Here is a 12,156-nt window from a genome sequence, read left to right on the forward strand (position 1 = left end):
GAGGGGAATGACTTTACTCTCTGCTTGCTCCAGAGTCACATACAGCAGACACTTTGAGAGTGTCTGCCCTGTTCATAACAATCTCCTCTTAACAGGAACACCCCCTTAGTTCAGCAGGCATTTGGTGACATGTGATAACATGAGACCTCTCCTGTGGCTATAGGTGACTGCTTTGCCGTGGGCTCTTCACTCACATTGGGCCAAGCAGAGTCCCTTCCCTGGGGATGTGGAAGTGGAACCCAGTGAAAGAGTTATTCCTGTGGCATGCCTGGATATTCACCATGTGCTCCTGATAGCTATGGGGGGAATATTTTTCACCAAGAAGCAGAAGAGAATAGTCTAGAGGGAGAGGGAAAGAATGAAGCAGAAACATCAAAGCAGACATAAGTGATGGAAAGATAATCTGGACTTTCTAAGTGTCAGTTCTTGTTCCTTCCTGAGAACCATGTCTGTTTCCACCCCTGAGTTCTCAGAGACATCTCTATATCCTTATAAATTTCCATCTTCTACTTAAACTATCAGGTTGGTGCAAATATAATTGCGGTTTCAGGTCATGAATTTTAAATCATTATAACCAGGCTCAAACACATCTTTATTAATCAACATAGGAACCATTACAATCAGCACATTTTTGCCAAGGAGAAATAAATTTGTTTATTCCTGTAGCATAAAAATCTGTGTTTTGGGATTCAATGAACTCTTGGAAAGCATTTTCTGTTTCCTGCTGATTGTGGAAGCCGCTTCCCTGCAAAAAGTTGTCAAGATGCTTGAAGAAGTGGTAGTCGGGTGGCGAGAGGTCAGGTGAATATAACGGATGAGGCAAAACTTCATAACCCAATTAGTTCAACTTTTGAAGGGTGGTTTGTGCAATGTCCGGTTGGGGATTGTCATGGAGAAGAATTGGGCCCTTTCTGTTGATCAATGCCAGCTGCAGGCACTGCAGTTTTCAGTGTATCTCATCAATTTGCAGAGCATACTTCTCAGATGTAATGGTCTCACCGGATTCAGAAAGCTGTAGTGGACCACACTGGCAGGAGACCACTAAACAGTGACCATGACCTTATTTCGGTGCAATTTGGCTTTGGGAAGTGCTTTGGAACTTCTTCTTGGTCCAACCATTGAGCTGGTCATCACCAGTTGTAGAAAATCCACTTTTCGTGGCACATCACAATCTGATCAAGAAATGGTTCATTGTTGTTGTATAGAATAAGACAAGATGACATTTCAAAATGATGATTTTTAAAATTTTCACTCAGCTCATGATGCACTCACTTATTGAGCTTTTTCAACTTTCCACTTTGCTTCAAATGCTGAACAACCATAGAATGGTTGATGTTGAGTTTTTCAGCAACTTTCTGGGTAGTTGTGAGAGGATCAGCTTCAATGATTGCTTTCAGTTGGCCATTGTCAAGATCCAATGGTTGGGCACTACACTCCTCATCTTTAAGCTTCTTGTTTCCTTCACAAAACTTCTTGAACCACCACTGCACTGCATGTTCACTAGCAGATCCTGGAGCAAAGGCATTGTTGATGTTGCAAGTTGTCTCTGCTTCTTTGTGACTCATTTCGAACTCGAATAAGAAAATCACTCAAATTTGCTGTGGTCTAACATCATTTCCACAGTCTAAAATAAACATAAAATAAATGGCAAGTGATAAGTCATTAGCAAAAAAACATAAAGTGAGAAATGCCCATTAAAATGATACATAACATAACCACATTTATTTAAGAATGTATTCCAATATCAAATGGCAAGTGCCAACAGTGCAAAAACTGCAATTACTTTTGCACTCACCTAACAGGACAGATGTGGTTTTCTGTTACTTGTATAATGGGCTCACAAGTTTGAGAAGTATTTTGTCCCATTCTCCCTCCTTCTGGGACCAGCTGAGCTTTAGAGTGTGAGAACACAGCACAGGGAAGGAATGGCACAGGCCTCTGTTCTCAAGGGCTGTACTGGGACTGACAAGCCTGGTGCCTGGGCAGGCAGGTCAGGCCCCATGAATGAACCAAGCCTGGAGAGAGCGCCCCTCCTGCAGAGACACTCACTGCTACTCAGCTCTGTCCCATTCTTGGCATCAGCATATGTGAGATCACTGTGGCTGGATTTTTCTGATATTTCAATAGTACAAGGAAGTTTGGACTACTATGTAAAACTTACTGATTTTAGAATGTTGCATATAATTTTTTTGAATGTTAAATACACTCTGAGAGCCAAACTGAATATATCTGTGGGCACTGTCCAGCCGGCAGTCCTCCAGTGGAGGGCTCTGCCAGGCCCATGGGGGGATGGAGCCAGATGTGTGTCTGGTGGAGGGATTCCGATGGCTTAGCTTTGGGATACTGATGGGGTGAGGGATGGTGGCTTCCACTACAGCTGTGGTGGTCCCGTGCAGCACCTGAGAAGGAGCTGTTCCTCTGAGGATATGCTGGGGAGGCTGGACATTAAACACTGTGGTCTTGAGAGCATCAACAAGGGTCCCCTGTAGCCAAAGCTGGGATGGGAAGAGAAGACCACTGGGAAGCACATTTACGTGGCCCACCCAGAAAAGAAGTCTCTGATAAGCAATGGAGAACCTGAAATTGATAGCAGGGTGATGAAACAGAAGGAATGATGCTCCACAGGATTTCCTGTTGTTATTAAAGACCAGCTCCCTCCCTGCTCCCTAAAGACTGGATGTGCCTGAAATTCTTATACAGAGAACAAAGGATGAGTCCTGGTGATGCCTGACAACAGACATCCAGCCAGCCAGGCAGGTGCGGGCTGGAGCCGGTTTTAAGTTGATTAGAGGAAAATACAAAAATAGGACATTTCTTAACCTGAGAATTGTGGAACAAATTCACATTGGTTGTACTCGACACCAGCAAACCCTAAAGGAGGGATTGCACTAGAGCTTTCCCAGGAAGGCTGGAACAGTCAGGGTTCCACCAGGAAAACAAATCTCACTCTAGGTGTTTAAAACAGAGGGAATTTAATCAAGGTCTTGGTCCCCAGATAGAAGAGACCGAGAAGGCCCTCAGGGCTTAGGGGGCAAGTGCAGGGAGCCTCCACCGTTCCTAGGCTGGGAGGACAACACTGGCATCACCTAGCAGAAGCTGGAACCTTGGTGGGCCTGTTGGTGGGAGCTGGAGCCACGTGGGCAGGGAGGATGCAGCTGGCCTCAAAGATGTCCCCTGAGCTGAGAGAAGAGTGGAGTGCCCTGATTTATCCTTTCTACTCTCTAGTATCCCACCAGTGTCTCCAAATGACTGAGTTTCAGTGGAAACCAGCTAGAATGGGAGCCTGGAAAATAGTCTCCAGGCATTGGCCTCCCTGAGCTGCAGAGCAGAGCAGGGGAAGGATGAGGAGTGGACCTGAACAAATCAGGGGAGGATGGGCAGACACACCATAAAACATAAAGAATGGAGAACATTGTGGAAGTAGGAGCTCATGATGCTGGACTCCTATTTCTAGAGGTCTCTCCTAACCCGTAGCTATTCCCCACTCCTACGTGGCATCTACAGGTTCTTAGCCAGAGATGGCCAGATTACCACGCTAGTGAAGAGAAGGAGGGGAAAGAACAGCTACTTATGGCCACTCCAGAACTGTCACTTGTATGACAGGAACTATCTCAAGAGCTTCACACTGCTAATTTCATTTATTACTTTTTAAGTTTTTCAGAGACGGGGTCTCACTCTGTCACCCAGGCTGGAGTGCAGTGGTACAATCATGGCTTACTGCAGCCTCGACCTCCTGGGCTCAACTGATCATCTCATCTCAGTCTCCCAAGTAGCTGGGATTACAGGTGTGTGCCACCATGCCTGGCTGATTTTTTTTTTTTTTTTTTTTTTTCTAGAGATAGGGTCTTGCTATGTTGCTCAGGCTTGTCTTGAACTCCTGGGCTCAAGCGATTCTCCTGCCATGGCCTCCCAAAATGCTGGGGTTACAGGTGTGAGCCACTGCACCCAGCCATGCTTATCTTATTTGGAGTAAGGGTTAGTTTCTCCTTACTTCACAAACAGGCTAACTGAGAACTAAAATGGACAAGGTGTAGGCATATATTTTTGGGTATCAAACCACAGAAGTTACTTGCCAGGACATTGCTTTCCTTGGTTTTATATACAATTTGCTTTCTTTAGGACTTAATCTGGTCCCCAAATGCTTTTTATTTTGGCAGTCAGGGTCCTGACCAATTCATCTAATATTACCACTCATATTTGTGTCACAAAAAATTTGTATGACAGAGGACAAGCTTGTGAAGGTATCAGAGGTATAAGTATGGCTGAAGGGCTGATTAGAGTTTGTAAAACATGCCATCCTCTGGCTCCCCCTTACCACCTCCTCCCCAGCCCCCATGCTCTCCCACAGAGCCTGAAATATTAGATGGATAGTGGTTGGCAGTTTTAATTACAGGATGTCTTTTATGGTTATCAGTCTTTCCAAGTTCTTAGAGTTGAAGAACACTGATGGTTGTTCATGTCATCGGTTGTGGTTGGAGTCCCTGGGGAACTGTGATGGATTGGTTTTGTGGCCTTTGCTTCAAATTCCTCTCTGTAAACAGAGGTCTGGGTTAATTGCATATGGTGGAACTAGATGTGGGATTGGGATTAATTTCAGCCAATCTCATTTCCAACCGCTCCCCCGACACACATCCTCTCTCCTACTTGAGCCGACCTCCTGACTGTCGCTTCTAAACCCACCATGCCCATCCTTCTTTCCTGTATTTCTGTTGGCCATTCCTTCAGCTTGGGACATACTTCCCATTTTTCTCTGGAAAGCTTATTCTTCAAGTCAGGATCCTTCATGGAGCTTTCTCAAAGGAACTCCATGACACAATAGCACAAATTCTGCCAGTACTTGTAGACTAATCCTTAAGAAGATACCTTTACTGATACATCAAATGCACAGTATTAGGCATTGAGGTGTCAAAGCGATGGAAACCATGGTCACTAATTGTTATGTGTTCACAATCTATTCGAGGAAACAGCACATTCATTTATTCATTCTATAAGCACTTACTAAGCAGCTACAAAGTGTAGGTGCAGCACCAGACATTAAGAAATACCCATAAATACACATTAAGCAATAACATGAAAACATACAAATGCTAAGTAACAAATAAGTTAGAGTATTATCCAGCAGTACAGTACCGTTGTTTGAAATGAGACAGAGAGAAAAAAGAACTGGGACTGGAGCCTACCTCTTCCATTTGGAGCTGTGTGAACCTGCGTGAGACATTTAACTAAGACTACCATGCAGGCACATGGCCAGTTGTGTCCTGTCCTTTGTGCTTGTACTACAGGATGTGTGGGCTAGAAATCCATCCCCAGCTCTGCTCATCAAGCTGTGCTCTCTGGCTCTGGGGCCACATCAGCCCAGAGGAAGGGGTGCCTTTCGTAATTCTCCTGCTCGTAGTGGGTGCCCATTTGAAATTCACTCTCCAGGAACAGATATTTTCTTCTTATTCACAGAAGATACCACAGAACTAGCAGAACCCTCCACTTCACCTCTCTGAGCCTCAGTTTTATTTACAAAATGGGGTTAATAATATCAACTCTAAAAGCTTGTTGGGAGGATTAAATGAGATAATACATGTGACTGATTATGAATCTTCAGTTGCAAAAGAATGAAGAAAGAAACCCAACTTAAACTGAAAAAAAAAAAAAAAAAAAAAAAAAAGATGTTTTGATGTATACTGTTGGGAAGATCACAGAGGAAGACCCGAGATCTCAGGGACTAGAAGTAGGGCATGTGAGTCAGAATTTAGGAAACCAAAACCATTTCAGTCATTTCAAGTAGAAAATAATTGAAGAGAGGAATTGGGAGCTTCTACGATGAGTGGATGAACTAGAGGAGCAGAAGTCAGGGGCCACAGCTGGACTATAGATTTCAAGGGCATTACCAAGGCCGCGTCTGGTTCAGTGATCAGAGAGCCTCAGTAACTGCTGCCCTTGGTGCTACCAACAAGGGCCATGCATGCCTGTGAAACTGGGGACTAGACTCAGAACACTGGATATATACTTAAATAATAGACACAAAAGTCCTGCTGGGAGGGCTCTAAAGATGGAAGAGCTTGTTATGGGCAGGTCCACATGCGAGTTCCAGCCTCTGGGAGGCCATAGAAGTTCTCCAGCCTACACGTGTGGAATGTCAGAGGTAGTCTTTCATGCGAGTCTCAAGGGTAAGGCAGTGAAATGGAGATTGCACCTGCACTTTCCCTCACATCTTGGAAGTCACCCAAAGCTTTCAGGGGTGCTACAGGCAGAGCCAGTGAATGATGATGGGGATAGCAGGATAAAGTATCAGTGCTGATAGCAGGGCAGGAATTAGCAATACAGGGTGATGTTAAAAGCTGAGGCTGGATAGTCAGATGAATCTCGGTCAAGTTCCTGTTTCACTGTGTCCCAGCTCTTTAACCTTAAGGAGCTATTTGAAAACCTCTCTGGGCCTTAGTGAACTCAGTGTAAAATGGCAGCCACTAGGCTGTTGTGGGGCTGAAATGAGATTGTGTCGGGGCAAGTCTAGCAGGAAGTTTGTGTACCAGGGTGCCTGGCACACAATAAATACTCTCTGTATGTTAGTGGTGATTATGAGGTTTCTTATAGAATGCATAGCCCTGCTTCAGGGTAATAGCAATGGCACAGTATTCACTAAGCCCCCACAGGAACCCCCAATAAGCGCAGCTCACCCACAGTGATGATATGGCCACAACCTAGACCGGAGCATCTATTTGGGTGAACAGCAAAAGCTAATGGAGAGAGAGAGAGAAACCAACGAAGTCAGGCCATCTCTTTCTGATAGGCCTTACAACCTAAACTCCTAGGAGCATCTCTCAGACGGTCTGGCTGCTAAATCACTACCACCGCAGTAATTGAAACAGAAAATCATGCTTGACAGAACAACCTAGCAACACCACCATTAGCAGCTGTGGTTTTTCATTGTGAACTGGGGAGCTAATATGCCTCTTTATGTGTGCGCTGGCACAGTCAGATATATATCTTTACCAATATTTCAATAGGGATGGGGTCCTTTCTGCTCTTTCCTTCCACTCAGTGATATGTGGCGCTGTTCATTCAGGGGGCCCAAAAGGAATGGTAAACCTCTCTATGTTATCTGAGGCTGCTCAGCTCTGTGGCTCATGCAAGAGTTCATATCCTCCCTCCCTCCCTTCCTTCCTTCCTCCCTCTGCCATCACTGCGCTTACGTTTGTATGGGGAAGCAGAGATTAAACAAATAATCACACAAGTCTACAACTAAAAACTGCAATTTGTGCTCAAACTGGGAAAACTTTGCTTGCCAGGGGAATCTGGTAGCTTTGGAAAGAAGAAGGAAGATTTATCTGAAGAAATTCTGAGAGTGAAAAGGTGTGGGTATAAGGGAGAAAGAGGAGAACGTTCTAGAGATCTACAGTAGGTGCAAAGGCCCCGAGGCACGAGGGAGTTTAGTACATACGAGGAGCCTAAAGGGCACTGGTGCCAGTGGAGGCCGGGGAGATGGCAGAGCATGAGGCATGGATCTTAAAAGTAATTGGAAGATTTTCCCGAATGCTGCTGCTAGAGTCATTACAATGCCTGGGTCTGATTTTGTTGCTCTCTTGACCCAAATTCTTAGTTGTTCTTATGATACATTATTACAGTGGTTCTCAAGGAGAGAGAATTATGAAAGCGTAGGGGGGTGTTTTTGGATTTCACAATGATAAAAAGGTGCTACTGGCATTTGGTGGAGTAGGGATGGGGTTACAGAGCGTAAGACAGTCTGTGATACACGGGATTGTCCTACATTTGGATTTTTATCCTACATCCCATGTAATTTTTGTTTGTTTGTTTTGTTTTGTTTCTTTGAGATGGAGTCTCACTCTGTCACCCAGGCTGGAGGGCAGTGGTGTGATCTCAGCTCACTGCAACCTCTGCCTCCTGGGTTCAAGTGATTCTCATGCCTCAGCCTCCAGAGTAGCTAGGATTACAGGTTGCACACCACTATGCCCGGCTAATTTTGTATTTTCAGTAGAGACCGGGTTTTGCCATTTGGGCCAGGCTGGTCTCAAAGTCCTGTCCTCAGGTGATCCACCTGCCTCAGCCTCCCAAAGTGCTGGGATTACAGGTGTGAGCCACTGCGCTCGGCCCATCCCACATAATTTTGAGTAGACTGAATGTAGTTGAAAACCCCATTGCAAGTTATCTGAGTTATGGTGGTGGTTATCTGAGTTATGGTGGTGGTTTTAGTATATGTCTGCAAGTTTGTTGATACGTCTTCCTTCAAAGCATGGAGCCTAATTCCCCTCTCCTTGAATGCAGATCAGACTTAAGGACTCTCTTCTAAGGAAAAGAATGTGGTAGAAGGGATACTATGTGACTTTTGATGCTAGGTTGTAAAAGGGAGAGCTTCGGTTTGTCCCTCTCCCTGGGATTGCTCACTCTGGAGGAAGCCAGTCGCCATGGTGTGAGGACACTCAAGCAGCCCTGTGGGGAAATTTCACAGGGAGAGAGGCATCCTACCAACAGCCAGCACCAACTTGCCAGTTGTGTGGGTAAGCCACCAAGAAAGTAGGTCTTGCAGCCCCAGTGAAGCCATCAGATGATTCTAGACTTCAGCCTTCAAGTATTCCAGCTATGGCCCTGGACATCACAGAGGCAAGCTCTGTGTCCCGTTCCCTGTCTGAATTCTCCAGCTAGACACTAGCACAAATTTTTTTTTTCATGGGATCTTAATATGTATTATAGATTCTAGAAACACAGCTACTGTGTAAATCAATGGATAGTTGTACTTAGTTACGTTTGAACCTTTGCCAAAAGTTGTTCTCCGCTTCAAAAATAACATTGCCAATAGCAAATCTCCTTAAGGTATTAGAGTCACCCAAGCAATACACCTGTTAGTAGTCTACAATTGCAGCTCTCGCCACCACAGTGATTCCTCATGTGTGAATATTCAGGTGAATATCGCCTTACATTTTTTATATTCCAATTTTTCCATGATGAGTTGCAAACATCTGACTACTTCATTATTTCTCCTATTCAATCCAGGTCTATGCATTTGATATCGTAAATGACATTTCTTTCTTTTTTAGACTAGAGTTGGGCCATTATACTTATTTTTAAAAACTATGTGAGTAGGTGGGTTATATTGAAAAGATGAATTTCACTTCAGGGTGGTAAAGGGGCATTATAAGATATTCATCAAGAAAAAGAAGGTGAGACATGAACAACTGCTAGTGAATATTTTATCGACTTAGGAAATGAAGATCAGTTGTTCTCTTGCCCCTCAATACCCTCAGCAACCTTCCAGCATGATTTCTCACTGTTTCATTACATAAGCCATCTTCTCTAGTTCAAAATGGGCCTTCTCACTATTCCCCAAACAAACTCAGCACATTTCTGTCTTAGGGTATACCATTTCCTTACATGAATTCCATCTCTTTTCTTTTTTGTGTTTCAAAATCCACTGATCTCTGACTTAAGTGTTCCTTCAACAAATAAAGACAGCGTGCCTCTGGAGGCCAGACTCTGTGCTGTGTCCTGCGGCTCCTGTGATGAGACAGGGGCCTTGGTGTTTCCCCAGAGCCTCCGGTCTATCCAGGAATCTAACCCTATGCAATTACAGTGAAGCGTGATAGTGGGAAATACTGAATGCCCCCATAGAGTTAGCATTGAGGGAGCTTCATGCAAGTGAAAAACCTGTTTTGAGTTATCTGTGCTGTAGTGGTTTTGAAATATGTCTGCAGAGAGCAGAGTGGTCCCTGCCTAGTCCTGAAGAGAGTGAGTGACAGGTGGGCTGGAAGACCACCCTGTGCCTAAAGCCTCTCCTCTTTCCAGCCTGAATAGCTCCTTAGCTTATAATGTTCATTTTGCATGCACTTTGCCTCCTTCCTACAAATTAGGCACTTCCATCACCTCCCCATCCCTTGGAGCGTCCCTCCAGGAGAGGTACTCTCGGGAACTGAAGTAGGCCTGGAAAACTTGAGAATTAGACCTGGTTTCTCTCTGGTGGCTGCCACGTGCTAAAACTGGTGAATCAAGAGAGAGCACAGAGTCCGTGTGACCTGGTTGCAGGTAACTGAGGCCACTTGGATAAAGACTGCGGTCTCTTTCTCAGAGGTCTCCCTGCAGCCCACCTGGTTGTGACAGCTGACAGGGCCTGACTGCCCTCTGCCAGCAGGCAAGGCTCATTTATGCATGCCCAGCACAGTGGTGTGGCCTGCAGCCCCTTTTCTCAGCACTGACTCCATTTGCCTTCCTCATTACTGACGAGACTTTGAAAACCACACACATTCATAAGACATGCACACACAACCCGTAGGATCAGCCTCTCATGGATGTGCTCAAAAACATGCTCCAAGAAACAGCCTGAAGGAGACACTGCTGAATTTTTGTCACTTTGTGAGAAAACAGATTTTCCAGAAGCACCAAGTAAGGGGAAGGTCCCTGCCCCCCTCCACAGTTCTTTCCAGAGCGGCCTGGAATTTGGAGGGCAGCCAAAGAGGATGGCAGTTTCTGGCCACTTGAGGGCACTCTGGAATTCTGAGATCAGCAGGGAGCTGATATGTTGGGCTTTTTTTTTTTTCTTTTTTAACCAGAAATGCAATCCCAGTTAGCCATCAGCAGACAATCTGGAAATTAATCCTCAGAAAGGGAGCGGTGACAAATGGGTTTTATAATGAGGACTTGAAGCCAGGCAGGGCAGAGGGCAGGTGCGTCAGAGGTAAAGCAAAGCGCTGCAAGTTTTACTGCAGGTGGGAAATTAAGCCTGGGTTTTGTTTGCCATCGTTCAGAAGAAAGAGTTCAGTTAACCCAGTGGTTCTCAACTGGGGGCGATTTGTGGCCCCCCCGGGGACATTAGGCAATGTCTGGAAACATATTTGGTTATCACAATGGTGTGTGTGTGTGTGTTAGTTGCATCTAGTGAGCAAAAGCTGGAGTTGCTACTAAGCATCCTACAGTGCACGGAGCAGCACCCCTAACCCTGGGAGCACAGAATTGTCTGGTCCCGATGCCCAGGTTGAGAAACCCTGAGTTAACACAACAGCAGTTTTAAGCCCTGCCTGCTCAGTGAGCAGGAGGTCCTCATTCCAGTTCTTTCCACAGTTTCTAGCCTGTACTGAGCTGAATGGTTCCCCAGGAAGTGGTCTAGTTTTGCAGATGCTGTCACGATTCACAGAGGAAGAAAAATTAAAAATCAACCAGGGATTTTCACTGTAACCCACCCCACCCCCACCCCAAATCCTAGGTGAGGGTTTCCCTTCTAGCAGACCCTGTGAGGATTGTAGTCCAAGTAGTTTATTTGGAAAGGAACCCCAGGAAATACTCATGAAGGATTGAGGGAAGTGAGGCAAGGAAGGGAAGGTTGCCAGCCTGAGATGTGCCCTCCAGTAAGAAACCACTGTGGGCAACAGGGGCATGATCCTGCCAGTGTCCTGGGAGCCAGTGTGCAGCACGCACCTGTGCTGCAGCTGTCACCAGTCATTGGCTGAGGGCTGTGGGGTAGGATGGGAGGGGGAAAAGACCCTGGGGCATGCGTTCTCTGGTATTGCAGCCCGCCTTGTTAGCAGAGGGAGGGGTTCTAGCTGCTCCAGAATGTCCTCAGCAGTGGACGAGTGCTGGTCAAGGAGAGAATACTAAGGCCTGAGGAACTATGAGGGGACAGATGGCCTCTATTCTATCCTCCATTACCTCAATGAGTGTCCCAAGTCCTATAAAGACCCACTAGTCCTCTGTTTGAGTACAACAGCCCCCTTTTTTGACTGTGCTAGGAAGCACCACAGTCACTTAATAAAGGACAAGTGGACAGTAGCAATGTCACAGTGAAGACTCTAGTGTCTTGGTCCCTCAGGCAGACACCCTGTAGCATTAGCCAGCAGCAGACCTGACTATGGTGTGCATGGATCACAGGAGGAAACATTAGCATTAAGGCTCCTGGCAGGAGCCAAGTAAGGCATTGGGAGTTGACAGGACTCTACAAAGTCTATGTCAACCCACCTTTAATATGTATAGGAATGAATCCCCTATGGCCTTATGAAAAGGCAGACTTGCAGCCCAGCCAACATGGCGAGACTGTGTCTCTACTAAAAAATACAAAAATTAGCTGGGTGTTGTGGCATGGGCCTGTAATCCCAGCTACTCAGGAGACTGAGACTGAGGCAGGAGAATCACTTGAACCTGGGAGATGGAGGTTGCAGTGAGCCA

The 12,156-nt window shown here is 45.7% G+C and overlaps 1 pseudogene; it reads right to left on the reverse strand.

The window, feature by feature from the left end:
* Positions 1-595: 595 nt before the first annotated feature.
* Positions 596-4,336, reverse strand: LOC126948996 (histone-lysine N-methyltransferase SETMAR-like; annotated as a pseudogene).
* Between the last annotated feature and the right edge of the window lie 7,820 nt (positions 4,337-12,156).

The sequence above is a fragment of the Macaca thibetana genome, chromosome 2 (genome assembly GCF_024542745.1).
Source record: "Macaca thibetana thibetana isolate TM-01 chromosome 2, ASM2454274v1, whole genome shotgun sequence".
In the NCBI taxonomy this organism is placed as follows: Eukaryota; Metazoa; Chordata; class Mammalia; order Primates; family Cercopithecidae; genus Macaca; species Macaca thibetana.